The following is a 15,093-nucleotide window of genomic DNA, read 5'->3' on the forward strand; positions in this document are numbered from 1 at the left end:
GCACTCCCGGAGATAAAATTCCTTGTTGGGGGTCACGGGTGACTATGCCTTCCCACTGTGTTGGACTTCATTATTATCAAGCAACACATCAGAGTAACATGTTCTCATTTTCTTGCACTGTCTGCAGTAGTAGCATTTGTGTTTGATTTCCTCTTTTGATTCCTTAGAGTCCTGGACCAGAAACCTAGGAAAAACAAAATGACAGATTAGGGACAGGACACATGGGGAGGAGGCGAATAGAGATGAGTAGTGTCTGAAAATATACTTTATGCTAGACTCACCTCTGCCCTCCACTGCCACTTTGTCCTCCGTTGAAATCAAGATTGTTGGCTTTACTCTGTATAATGGGTTACCTAATTTTTGCATATTGATAAGGAGATGGAATCAATTGGAAGCAGGAGCTGGTATTGTGGGGATGGTTATTATTTCCTCTAAATGGTTTAGTCTTCAGGAGTAGTAATCAGCTTCATTATATTATCGTCATCACTTCATTATTCCAAAATTTTATTAAACTTTCTGTATGCCGACATTCTGCCAGTTTCTGAGAATAATGTGCTGAACAGACATAGTTCTGAAACCTTAAAAAATTTAGGGTTTATTATCAAATCCTTCTGCAAATGAAATCCTAACAATCTCTCCCTACCTAATAAATCATCAAATTTTAAACTACATATTATTGTGTTGTTATATGTGCTAGGTCTCTTAGAATCATTATCATATTTCCTTTAATCCTCAAAACAGTCTTAGGAAGTAGATGAACATCTTTACCTTATACTTAAGGCAACTGAATACATAAATGATTATGTGAAACAATCATGTAGCTACTGGAGATAGACGGAACTTCATCAGTAAGTCACACAGGGTAGCTTGATCCTGATAGTTATATTCTCAAGAATGCAAAATTTGGTCCCGCTTCCCTTTAGTCTGAATTAGAAGTGGACGCATCTATGTTTGGGCCTTTATTCCAGGAAGGGGTAAAATTTTCATCTACAAAAGTTGGCTTAAAACTCAACTTTCAGAAAACTAAGATCATGGCATCCGGTTCCATCACTTCATGACAAATAGATGGGAAAACAATGGAAATAGTGAGAGACTTTATATTTGGGGGCTCCAAAAGCACTGCAGATGGTGACTGCAGCCATGAATTTAAAAGATGCAAGCTCCTTGGAAGAAAAGCTATGACCAACCTAGATAGCATATTAAATAGTAGAGACATTACTTTGCCAACAAAGGTCCATCTAGTCAAAGCAATGGTTTTTCCAGTAGTCATATATAGACATGAGAGTTGGACTATAAAGAAAGCTGAGCACCAAAGAATTGATGCTTTTGAACTGTGGTGTTGGAGAAGAATCTTGAGAGTCCCTAGGACTGCAAAGAAATCCAACCAGTCCATCCTAAAGGAGATCAGTCCTGAATATTCATTGGAAGAACTAATGCTGAAGCTGAAACTCCAATACTTTAGCCACCTGATGCAAAGATCTGACTCAATGGAAAAGACCCTAATGCTAGGAAAGATTGAAGGCAGGAGGAGAAGGGGACGGCAGAGGATGAGATGGTTGGATGACATTACCAATTTAATGGACATGACTTTGAGTAAAATCTGGGTATTGGTGATAGACAGGGAGGCCTGGTATGCTGTGGTTCATGGGGTCGCAAAGAGTCAGACACGATTGAGCGACTGAACTGAACTGGCACTGAAGTAGGGTGTACTGAAATGGTCATATTTGTATTTTAGAAGGTGGTAGCAGAGAGGATCGGAGAAGGCAATGGCACCCCACTCCAGTACTCTTGCCTGGAGAATCCCATGGATGGAGGAGCCTGGTGGGCTGCAGTTCATGGGGTCGTTACAAGTCATACACGACTGAGTGACTTCACTTTCACTTTCCACTTTCATGCATTGGAGAAGGAAATGGCAACCCACTCCAGTGTTCTTGCCTGGAGAATCCCAGGGACGGGGAAGCCTGATGGGCTTCTGTCTGTGGGGTCGCACAGAGTTGGACACGACTGAAGCGACTCAGCAGCAGCAGCAGCAGCAGAGAGGATGGCCATTCATAGTTTGAGAACAGAAGCTTTAAGGAGACACTTAGATAAAGCTGTGGAAAGATGATGGGGGCCTAGAGGAAGATCTGAACAGTAAGGATAGAGAGAATGGATTCAATACATAGTTAAGAGTTAAGAAATAGTTAAGTTTTTTTTTTTAATTAATTGGATGATTGGAAAACAAGGATATAAAGCTTCCCTTCCCTTTTATCTGATATGTATGAGGAGGCAAGTCTAGACAGGCTATCAAGATGGGAAGCCAGGTAGATACATAGATAGTCGAGAAGAAAAAGCAGACGGTTACGTGATTGCTTTTTCCATGTGTTTTTAGAAAAATTGAATTTCTGAGTTTAATTGGTTAACAAAGGAATTCTTTATGGTTTTGACTGTGGTGAATCGACAGGTCTTTTGACAACAGTCATGGGAATTATCTAACCTGAGGGAAACGGTTAAGTGTTGGGTATTAGAGATTCTCCTCTGTACAAATAAGCCAGACAATGCACTGTGCTGTTAATCATCTCTGCCTCATCTTCCTAGTTTTTGTAATGACAGGATCTTTTTGAAAACATAAAGAATAGCAAGAGATTTTGGCATGTGGGTGGAAGTATCTTGATCTTTATCACATTGAGCGCTTTGCACATAAATATGTATGACTGGAAAAATATATATTTGTCAGAGAAACAGTTAGCACCAGAAATGAAATGCATTTAGATGTATGGAATTGAAATTTTGTAAACCAAACCCAATGGATCGTCTTTCTCCTCTACCTTTTCTATTCAGCTTGTTTTATTTCTGCCATTCCCCTGTCTTTATATCATTCTTGAGTCTTCTGTCATTGGTTAGGACTTCTACCTGTTATCTTTACTGTGTAACACATTAACTCCAAACATAGTAACTTAAAACAGCCGTTTTATTTTGATCATAATTTTGAGGCATTTTATGTGGTTGCAATATGTTCTATATTGAATGGGAGATCCATGCAGCAAGCCACTTAGAATCCAACTGTAACACTAAACCAAAAATTCCTACTTATCAGCAATAAAGATAATATTTGAACCTCACATTCCACAAGTTTTTTTTTTTTTTTTTTTTTTTCTAATTGTGTCTAGAAGCCGCATGGTGAAACTGCTATTTATTGTGTCAGCAATAAGCCTTCATTGCCATAGCCTTTTAGTTAACCCTTGCTCCATTTCTCTTTGTTTGAAATTTCACTGATAAATTCTGGAGGGATTTTTAAAACAATTGAGCAAGGATATATTCATGCTGCTATAAACTCTTATTTGGAATGGCTGAAAACATTAAGAAAGGGAATCTCCTCAGCCACTGCATTGGTATTTTAGACATCTATCATCAGAAGCAGGTAATTTAGATACATATGTGGAAGAAACACATATGTTCATTATTTAACTATTATGCAAATTAAATAATCCTAGAATTAATTAGGGCCTTCCCAGGTGGCTCAGTGGTAAAGAATCTGCAGGCCAAGGCAGGAGACACAGGAAATGTGGGTTTGATCCCTGGGTCAGGAAGATCCCCTGAAGTAGAAAAGGGTAATCCATCCTGGTATCCTTGCCTGGAAAATCCCATGGTCAGAGGAGTGAGACGGGCTACATTCAAGGGGTTGCAGAGTCAACACAACTTAAGCAACTGGGCATGTGCATATTAAGTTAGAGGATAAAGAGAGATACGGGGAAAGGAGAGGGGTTCCATCTGACTTCTAGTTCTCCAGATGAAAATAACATGTATATTGGGTGCATTTCACTTTCTTCTACTTTATATTTCTTCTGCATATCCTAATGACTTGCATGTCTGTTGCATAATGAGCAGAAATGACTTTCTAGGAGGAAGGAGGCTTTATGACATGGAGAAAGTTTTGAAGCAGGGTATATCTTTAGTGAACTTGGCCTTGAGGCATGTTAAGCTAAAGGATATTGGGTTATTCAGTGTTAAAAACTTGACCAATAGAAAAGGGGAAGTTATACTATACAAAGACTCATATTGTTTTAATTACTAGGGTAAGAGGTGAAGTGATTGGGGAAAAAAAAAAGAACCCTCACAGGCTAGAAGATGAGGGTTTTTTTTTTTCTTTTTTTTCTTATTTGAAGGGGCTTCCTTGGTGGCTCAGCTAGTAAAGAATCTGCCTGCAATGCAGGAGACCCCAGTTCAATTCCTGAATCAGGAAGATCCCCTGGAGAAGTGTTAGGCTACCCACTCCAGGATTCTTGGGCTTCCCTGATGGCTCAGCTGGTAAAGAATCTGCATGAAATGTGGGGAGGCCCTGGTTTGACTCCTGGGTCAGGAAAATCCACTGGAAATTTTCTTTTCTTTTTTCTTATTTGAAAGAGAGGCATCATAATGAGCTGTATGGAGTGGGAACAGTACTAGGTGATGCAAAAACATTGGAGGTTTTAATAGGCCTTGTTTAAGCTCTATTTTAATCTCCTCCCCATTTTCGTAAAGTGAGAATCAGCGGTGCAGATTTGTTTGGGGCTGTTTTCTTTTCTCCTTAGTTTCTCTGAGGCAAGTTTATTGTTATTGTCACTTAGGCTGCCTCACTAAATGATTAGCAGAGGTGCTCTAAAAGAAAACAAATCTTTTGTGTTGTTCTTCTGAGGAATAGCAAGGAAATTGGAGGATGGGGAAATGGTGATCCCTCTGAAGCACTATTGCAGAGGAGTTGGCTGATGTGAAGTAATAAACTCTAAGTAAAAAAGTAAATGGTGACAGATTGAAAGAGGGAAGGAGATAAATGAACCCCAGGAGGACCACCAGAAGAGAGAAACATGCTTGGCAATAGAAAAATGATGAGCAGAGTATAACCAAAGAGAAAGGCTCCATGGTTCTACTGGAGCGCTTACAAGAGAATTGTAAGGGATGCATGCTCCTTTTAGACAAGGATTATTCATTCTTATTTCCTTTCACTTGTTACTCAGTTTTTCATTCAGAAATGTGCTGCTACATTTGGGAGCAAAGTTTGGAATATCTTGTGTCTGAGATGACTTTATGGTTGGAGAAAACAGTCTAAGAATACTGTATTCTTATTGCCTACCTGTATTCTTGGGCTTCCCTGGCGGCTCAGATGGCAAAGAATCTGCCTGCAATGCAGGAGACCCGGGTTCAATCCCTGGGTTGGGAAGAACCTGTGTTCTTACTGACTATCTGTATTCTTATTGGCTACCTGGTCTGATTGCATGTCTATATCCACCACTATAATGAGCTCTTTGAATGTGGAAGCAATTCATATACTCCTATGTATTCTCTGTACCTCACATGATATCAGGCACAGCATAATAAATGTGTGTGCAATATAAAACATGTGCCGCCTCCTGCCCAACACAAAGGACGCTCAGCGATATTCATTATAGTTTTGCTTTTCTTTTATGTGGACAATGTATATCCTGGGGAGAAAATTAAAAAAAAAAGATTTTCTGTTCGTCTCTACCTTCTTCAGCTTCAAGGAACTCAAAATAGGTGTAACTTCCCCTGTAAACTCAGCTCTACCTGAATCCCAAGCCTGATTGGGAAGCCTGATCCATAGAGAAAGACTGAAGCTACATCCACACAAAGGCTTTAGCGTAGTCAATGAAGCAGAAGTAGGTTTTTTCTGGAATTCTCTTATTTTTTCTGTGATCCGACGGATGTTGGAAATTTGATCTCTGGTTCATCGTTAGCAGGTAATTATAGTATCGTTTACTTGTTACATATTCTATTAACATGTTGGTGGTAAACAGAGCATTGTTTGGGGCAGGATTTGAGTTAAGAGGTGGAGCAGCTGCTAGCTTGTTCCTTTAGTGACACTTGCAAATGCCTTCTTTATGGTGACCTCTAGTTTAAATTTGTGACTCACTTAAATGTCAAACAAGCTAAGTGGTGCATTTCATTAATGAAAAATTAATGAAAACCTTGGGCTGGCACATACTGCTTGTTTACAGTATATCTAATTCATTAGGAAGACATCCGTCAAGTGGGGGCTTTGGCACGGCTCTGGTTGCATTGTGAGCAGACTCTGTTCTCTTTCTTCCAGTTAATGAAAGTACGAGGCTGGGAAAAATTCACATAAAATAGATTTAATGAGTCTTTCGGGGAAGTTTTACAGAATAAGGGTACATGAGTCATAAATATCACATGTAAAATCTATTTGGCCCAAATTATTTAGGATTGAAGATGGCTATAATTTCATTTTGTAATTAGAAAAATGCCCAAGTGTTTAGATCAGGAACTTAAATCCAGGCCAAAGGCCCACATTCTTTTTAGATCCCTGTCATTAACTAGGTTCAATACTGAATAAGTCACTTTAGGATTTTAGAAAGCTAATTTATATCCCCTAAATGGAGGTGAAATTGTGGGCTACATCCATAGATACAGGCTGTAATCATTTATTTTCTAAAAAGTCTCTAAAAAGTGAATATCAGTACATATCCATTTTTGTATGTGAAAACATCCCTGACCTTGATAATTTCATTGTAAAACAGGGTGGAAAGTTTTTTGAAAATTTATTTCAAAGGATTGCTTTATTTCTGCATGAGTAATGATTCCTTCAATATTCAAATAGCTGACAATATCATTGGTTTCTTGTTTCTGTTCCTCTCATTTTCTTGCTCAAATTTTTCTTCATTTTTGCTATTATATTTAAATGTTTATAGAACTTTGATTTGCAAGGAATGACAATAGGTACTGGGGGAAATAGGTACTGGTACTGAATATTCATTGGAAGGATTGATGCTGAAGCTGAAGCACCAATACTTTGACCACCTGATGCGAAGAACTGACTCACTGGAAAAGACCCTGATGCTGGGAAAGATTGAAGGTGGGAGGAGAAGGGGATGACAGAGGATGAGTTGGCTGAATGGCATCACTGACTTGATGGACATGAGTTTGAGCAAGCTCCAGAAGTTGGTTATGGACAGGGAAGCCTTGTGTGCTGCAGTCCATGGGGTTGCAAAGAGTTGGACACGACTGAGTGGCTGAAGTGAACTGAACTGGGGGAAAGATGGACTATTGATCAGTAGACTACTTAACAGGTACTTTATTCAACACTTTTTTTTTAGCACATTCAAAAGAGCTTGATGCATAGGTAGGACTCCATTTAACAAATGCAATAGTCCCTGTCCTGAAGGAATATTTTTGGTGGAGAGATGCAATATTCAACTACAAGAATAGTTTGTAGAGTTGATTACTATGATGGTTAATTTTGTATGTCCACTTGACTGGCCTAAGAGAGGCTCACAGAGCTGTTCAATCATTATTTCTGGGTGTATCCATGTGGGCATTTCTGGAGCAGAGTAGCATTTGATGTGGTAGACTCAATGAAGAGAACCACCCTCACCAATCCTTTGAGGGTGGTTCAATTGAGTGTGGTTCAGTACAACAGAATGGAGAAGGAAGGGCAAATTTCCTCTCTTCTTATGCTGGGATGCACATCTTTTCCTGCCCCCAGACATCAAAGTTCCTGGTTCTCCAGACATTGCAATCTGAGACTTTTACCTAGGGGACTCCTGGTTCTCAGGCCTTTGACCTTGGACTGAGAGTTGCACCATCAGCCTCTCTGGTTCTCTGGCCTTCACACTTGGACTGAATTATACCACTAGCTTTTCTGGTTCTCCTTTTGCAGGTGGCGGGTTGTAGGACTTCTCAACTACGACAAACATCTGAGCCAATTCCCATAATAAATCAAGCTCTCTGGGTGCGTGTGCATCTGTACATGTATGGATTGGTCTGGGTATGTATGCTCTACTTCTCAGGGAAACCCTTATAGCTACCAGATTGTACATCAAACCAGCTCTGTGAAATCTACATTTGAGGAGATGGAACCATCTCTTCTGGCCTGGGTTCCTGGAGAGACTAGGATTTCAGTTGGTTCTTGGAGAGTAAGAATGTTTCATAATTATTCTTTATCTTTGTGGTAGAAACTCTCGCCAGTGCTGGACCCACTATATGATCACAGATATCTAAGGAAGAAGATATGGGGAGGAAGAAGGGAGAATCTAACCACACTCAGAAAGAACTCATAATTGTGCAGGCAAGTGTGACTGAGGAATTGAGTTATGGTGAAGGAGAGTGGAGGGGTGGGGATGTGCTTGGAGCATGGAACATCATTTCTGGAGCCAGACTTCCATCATTTAATTTGGCCAGTATCACTGACCACTGACCATCTTCTTAACTCAGAGCAGTATATTCTGGATCACTCTGCCTACGTTTCCTCATTTTTTAATGGGAGATAATAAAAATGACTCACAGCGTGGCCAAGAAGATTAAATTAATATCATGAAGTGCTAAGAATAATATTTGTCACACATTAAGGGCTATATTCATGTTTATTTAACATGATTAAGGAGGCGATTGTGGAGACCTCAGGTACTCTGTGAGATAATGAAGCCATTCCAAATTTAGAGCAGAGATGAAAAACAGTGATGGGATTATGGCAAGATACAGTTGGCAGCAAAATCTAAGAATGACTGATGGACAGAAATTAAGAACAGGAAGGTGGTTGGTGAAAACCTTCAATAGTTCAGGAATGAATCAAGTGTTTGGAGTTTAATGTCATGGTTGAAATGGTACTTGCAATTCTCCTGAAAATTTGAAGGAGAGAATGTTTGAATAAAACAGGAAAAGAGATGACCCTGCCTGAGGGGTAAGGTCTGCAGTCATTAGAATATTGTATCCATTTCCACTTTCTCTCCTCCCACTTGTTGCTTTAAATAATGGGTTTTGAGCCCCTCAGCATGGTGCATTTCAGAATCTCTGGGTAGTGCAAAAGATACACTTAGCTGTATGCAGTGTTCTCAAATGTAGCTGCGTGTGAGACCACAGATCCCTGGCTTCTGGCACTAGAAATGCTATTTCATTCATGTTGGGTATGACCTGGGCGGCGGGAGCTGTACAGTTGTCCCAGGAGATTCTCATGGATTGAATTCAAGAGGTCATGGGGTAACTTGCTTTGCATTCCTTTCCTTTGCTTTCCTCCACCATGTGCATACAGGTCCCAAACACTATTTCTGTGTGTTGGTAAATTTATCAGGCCACATGGTATCCTAAGCCCCTATTTACCCTACTGTTTACATTTCCGCTTAGCTATTAGTGACATGCTGACAGTTGTGATCATTGTTTCCTTTGTTATGAAGAGTTCATATAATTTTTAATTGAAGTACAGTTGATTTACATTGTTAATTTTAGGTGTAGAGCAAAGTGATTCAGTTTATATACATATACATATGTCTTATATATATATGAATTTCTTTTTCAGATGCTTTTCCATTATACATTTTCTTTTTACAAGATACTGAATACAGCTCCAAGTAGGTCCTTGTCATTTGTTTTATATTCAGTAATATGTGTCCATTAATCTCAAAGGCCAGTTTATCCTTTCCCCTGTCCTTTGGTAACCATAAGAATGTTTCCTATGTCTGTGAGTCTGTTTTGTATATAAATGAATTTGTACCATTTTTAGATTCCACATATGAATGGTATCACACTTGCCTTTTTCCGTCTTGCTTCATTTATTATGATAAACTCTGCTGTGCTGCTCTGCTCAGTCACTCAGTCGTGTCCGACTCTTTGCGACCCCGTGGACTGTAGCCCGCCAGGCTCCTCTGTCCATGGGACTCTCCAGGCAAGAATACTGGGGTGGGGTGCCATGCCCTCCTCCAGGGGATCTTTCCAACCCAGGGATCCAACCCAGGCCTCCCACACTGCAGGTGGATTCTTTACCGTCTGAGCCACCAGAGAAGCCCTCCATATTGTTGCAAATGACATAACTTCATTTTTTTTTCACTCTTTCCACCTAATGGGATATTACTCAGCACCACATCTTTATTCACCTGTCAGTATACATTCACTTAGACTGTTTCCATGTCTTGGCTGTTGTAAACAGTACTGCTGTGAACATTGTGGTGAATGCATCTTTTCAAATTAGAGTTTTCACCTTTGCTAGATATATGCCCAGGAGTGGGATTGCTGGATCAAGTGGTAACTCTGTTTTTAAATTTAAGGAACCTCCAAACTATTATCTATAGTGACTGTACCAATTTACATTCCAACCAATTAAGTATGTTTTCAAGGGTTTATGTAAATTTGATATTTGCCTTACATGGGATCTGTGTCCCTGGATTCTAGAGATGATGCACTTGAGTTAAACCATATCTATAGTGGCAGTATGCATGAAGAAGGAAATGGCAACCCGCCCCAGTATTCTTGCCTGAAAAATCTGATGGACAGAGGAGCCTGGTGGGCTACAGTCCAAAGGGTCACGAAGAGTCAGATATGACTGAGTTAATAAGCACACATGCATGCAGAGTACCAGTGTGGATATCTGACACATGTGGGGCATTTTCAATTGCTCATGGGTTTTAGGTGTCAACAAATTCATCAGGTCAGATTCTTAAACAAAAATACTTCCATATTAGAGTCAAAAGTTATTTTTTAGCTTCATTTTTCCATCTGCTCCATTTCAAATCAATGCTTGGATTATTGGTGTTAGGAGGAGGACTTTTATAAGTGGACATCATGACCTAGTAGAACATGGACAAGAACAAAACCTTTACTAGAAGATCAAAAACCAATGGCTGGAGGGCTGCAAGCAACACACAAACATGTCCTGTTTTCCCCACCTAACATAAGTGTGCATAGAGTTTTAGATTTGAATTAGTTGAACAGATTAAAAGTTGGAGTCAGTTGCTCCTTTATATCAAATTTCAAATTTTTGTAAAATGGAATATTTGGTCATTATCATAATAACCTGGAGCTACATATGGACTCCCTGCTGCCTCTTTAGATGTGAATTTATGTATGCTTATGCTTAGTCGCTCGGTTGTGTCCAACTCTTCGTGACCTGTGGATTGTAGCGCTCCAGGCTCCTCTCTCCATGGAATTCTCCAGGCAGGAATACTGGAGTGGGTAGCCATTCTCTTCTCCAGGGGATCTTCCCCATCCAGTGATTGAACCCAGGCCTCCTGGATTGCAGGCAGATTCTTTACCATCTGAGCCACTAGGGAAATCCCAAATTTGTGTATATCATTTTTGCCAGATAGATTGTAAGCACCCAAGGGTGAATCTTATTTTTCTGTCACTTCCTTTCATGCCTGGCAATGTGCCTGGCTAAAGAAGAGATGATTATATATTTATCTAACTTATACCACTTAGTCCATTAAAAAATATTAAATGCATATAATTTTTATGGAAAAAAGTGGTATAGGTTAGGTAAACAGATTACCTTTGAGCCTATTTGGATTTCACAAGTGAGAAAGGTAATATCGCCTGCATTGCCTCCTGCCTGCCTCATTCTCCCAGCAGTCTGCCGTGAGGCATGCAGTCTAGAGGAAGGACCCCAAAGTCATCTCCGTGCTGAGTTGAAATCAGCTCACACTGCTGCCCAAGCAAAGGTCTTGGCTGTCAAAACAGTATGAGTGCAAGCTAAGGACACTGGAATGGCAGCTGCCAACCTAGACGCTGCCATCGCAGGAAGCTGGTAGTCGTCCACAGAGTCACTGAGACGGCAGAATCTCGGGGTATCACCAGACGGGGAAATCTGTCACGCTCAGGCTTAGAGGACAGGACCAAGGTTCTTGATATGCTTTAAGGGTGCCAGGTGCCACATCGCCTCAAAAGAGAGCCCAGGGTCTGCCAGTCATGACAATCATCATAATGCAAAAAGGTCAGATAGTTTTGTCTCTGTGTATCAGAAATGCCGACCTTCTGTCAATGGTGAGGTCAAACATCTGTACTAGATTAAAAGTATTTGTGCTAGAAACTTTCACACTTCCGAAAGGTCAGAGTCTGTGCCAATCAAAATTCATGTCCAGAATGAAAGTTAACTTCTGCCTGAACTTAAATGAAATGGCTTCTTTTATTCCCTCACTAAGTAATCCAACTTCTATGACTTTATCATCAAACTGTGGACAAAAACTCTCAGCACTCTATGTAGACAAAGTACAGATATGGGAACATTTTGTCTAAACCAGTAATTCTCAAACTTAAGGGAAGGTGCATCAGGTTCACGTGGAGGGCTTGTGAGAACATTGCAGGGCCCCATTCCCAGATTTCTGATTCACTGAGTCAGGGATGAGGTTTAAAATTTGCATTTCAAATAAATTCCCAGGTGAATAAATGCTGCTGGTCTGGAGACCATTCACTGGAACCAGTGCTGTGGATGGTCATACAGAAAGTGGGGAAGAAAAAAAAAAACCAAAAACTCATGTTAGAGTGAATAAACTTTTCACATATATAAGTAATAGGGATGTATCACAATTATTGGCTTTTATTTCAACTTTTTTTTTTTTTTTTCTTAAAGTGTTTGGCCATTCTTGTTGCCATTCTTTGAGTAAAATAATATTACTATACATTATTTTTTATAACCAGATGGTTTCTAGGGTTAAGCTAATGAAATTTCTAGGTGGCTAGTCTCTTCCCTCTCTCTCTCAACACACACACACACATATTCCCAGTACAAGAAAGGAAATGCTGTTTTTATTGACACTAGCTAATAATGAAGTGATAACAGTGATAAAATTTCTTGGCCCAAGTGACAACAGCTTATGATGTACTCAGTAGATTATATAGGTGAGGGACTTTCAAAATGCAGACTTTCTTATTTTCTTAACACCTGAACAGACCCTCTGCTGGAGTTTTTGCCCCTTTGATGCCTCCCCTGGCATGAATAAAGAGGCATCTCAAATGTAACAGCTACAGAAATGCCACACTATCTTTTTTTTTTTTCCTACACTATTTTTATCGTCAAATTAGTCCTGTTGCAGTGTCCCTACAATCTTCTTTTATAGTACCTCCAACCACCTCGTTTTAATTCCTGGAAAATAAGTGTAATTAAAGACCTTTCTATCTCATACAACTAATCCATCTGTTGGTTCTATTGGTCAACTCAGTGTCTAACATAAGTCCAAAATCTGTTCACTCCTGTCTCCTCCAGCATCAATAATAAATATCATCTTTCCCCATGACTATGACATGATCCATCTAAATCGATAATTGTAATTTTATATGTTAATCTATGTTTTCTTATTACCAACTTAAGTAATTAAAATTACTATGTTTTCTTATTACTGTTTTTATTACTAACCAGATAACATAAAGACTGTATTTTTATCACAAATGCTTTAAGTAGATAAATACTATGAAACATGAAAGTCTTTTTATTTTCCATCTCTGACTGCCCTTTTCTGCCCAGAGGTACTTCAGTTAAAGCATGGTATTGATAGCCTACAGTGAACGATGTTGGATTCATGATCTCTGAAGAAGATATAGCTTCAGGACCAGAGACCAGCTTGATCACTCAAGAGCTTTGGTGCAGCAGAGTTTTATTAAAGTAAAAGAGAACAGAAAAAGCTTCTGACATCAGAAGGGGATGGAGAGTGCCCCCCTGGCTAGTCTTAGCAAGGGAGTTATGTACTTTTTTAAATTGGTTATCACAGTAAATCCAAAGAATATATCAAGGTTGTAAAGGTCTTACCAGACTCACTCCCACAATATACATTTTAAAATGACAGGATTAGTCAGAAGGTTCTCAAGAAGGAGAAACATGTCCTCAAGCAGGATACATTGTTGTTATATAATCACTGGTACAGAGTTTAAGCTGAGTTGTTTTGTTGTGTAATCATCAGTTTAAAGGTTTAAAGGAAAAAATATTTTATGTGACTAAAACTAAGGAATGTAGAAAAAAGAGTTTGTCCTTTTCTCCTCCTTGAGAATTCCAGACACCTATCTCCTCTTCAAAAGGCCCAGACCCCTCTCTCCTTCTCGGGGACCCCAGGCTCCTTATCAACCTGTTATATGTATTAGATTATACGAGGGCTTATATGTTAACATTTGTGTTCATCAGTCCATTGTTTTGGTCTGGTTTTATCTACCCTATTCTTTAAATATTATTTATTAAAGTAATTAACTTACAATATTATATTAGTTTCAGGTATACACCTTGGTGATTTGATATTTTATACAACACAAAATGATCACCATAAGTTGTTAGCATCTTTCACCACACAAAGTTATTACTATATTATTGACAATATTTCCTATGCTCTGCATCCCTATAGCTTATTTATAGCTGGCGGTTTATACCTCTTATTCCCCTTCCCCTATTTACCCATTTTACCCTCCAGTCCCTCTGTTCTGGCAACTGCTAGTTTGTTTTCTGTGCCTACCTATGAATATGTTTGTTGTTTCCCATTAGTTTTTTAGATTACATATATAAGTGAAATCATGCAGAAATCATATATGAAATCATTACGCTCCATATATAAGCCAAATCATTATTTGGCTTTCTCTATCTGACTTATTTCCCTGGTCATAATACGTCCTAGGCCTGTGTTTTCACATCTTTATCCATTCATCTACTGATGGACAGTCAGGTGGCTTCTGTATCTTAGCAACTTAAACAAGGTTGCACTGAATACTGGGGTGCATACATTTTTTCAAATTAGTGTTTTAGTTTTCTTTGGATAAATACTCAGAAGTGGAATTGCTGGATTGTATGGTAGCTTTACTTATAATTTTGGGGGAAACACCCCTGCTGTTTTCCTGAGCAGGAGGATTCCCTTTCTCCATATTCTTGCCAACACCTGCTGTCTTGTCTATTTGGTGATAGCCACTCTGACAGGTGTGAGGTGGTATCTCGTTGTTTTGATTCACATTTCCTTGGTGATATACTGAGTATGTTTTCATGTACCTGTTGGCCATCTGTATGTCATCTTTGTAAAGATATCTGTTCAGGTAATTTTTCTATTTTTAAATCTTTTTTTTTCTATTTAGTTTTATAAGTTCTCTCTATATTTTGAATATTAATTCCTCATTGGATATATCATTTACAAATATCTTCTCCTATTCTAGTAAGTTGCCTTCTGTTTTGTGATGGTTTCTTTCACTGTACAAAGGCCTTTTAGAATGATTTGGTCCCATTTATTGTTGCCCTTGCCTGAGGAGACATATCCCCCAAAATATTGCTAAGACTAATGTCAGTGTACTGACCATGCTTTCTCCTGGGCTCTTTATGCCTTCAGATCTTACATTTAAGAGATCATCGATTCATTTTGAGTTAATTGTGTATAC

Source organism: Cervus canadensis, chromosome 6 (assembly GCF_019320065.1).
Source record: "Cervus canadensis isolate Bull #8, Minnesota chromosome 6, ASM1932006v1, whole genome shotgun sequence".
Lineage (NCBI taxonomy): Eukaryota > Metazoa > Chordata > Mammalia > Artiodactyla > Cervidae > Cervus > Cervus canadensis.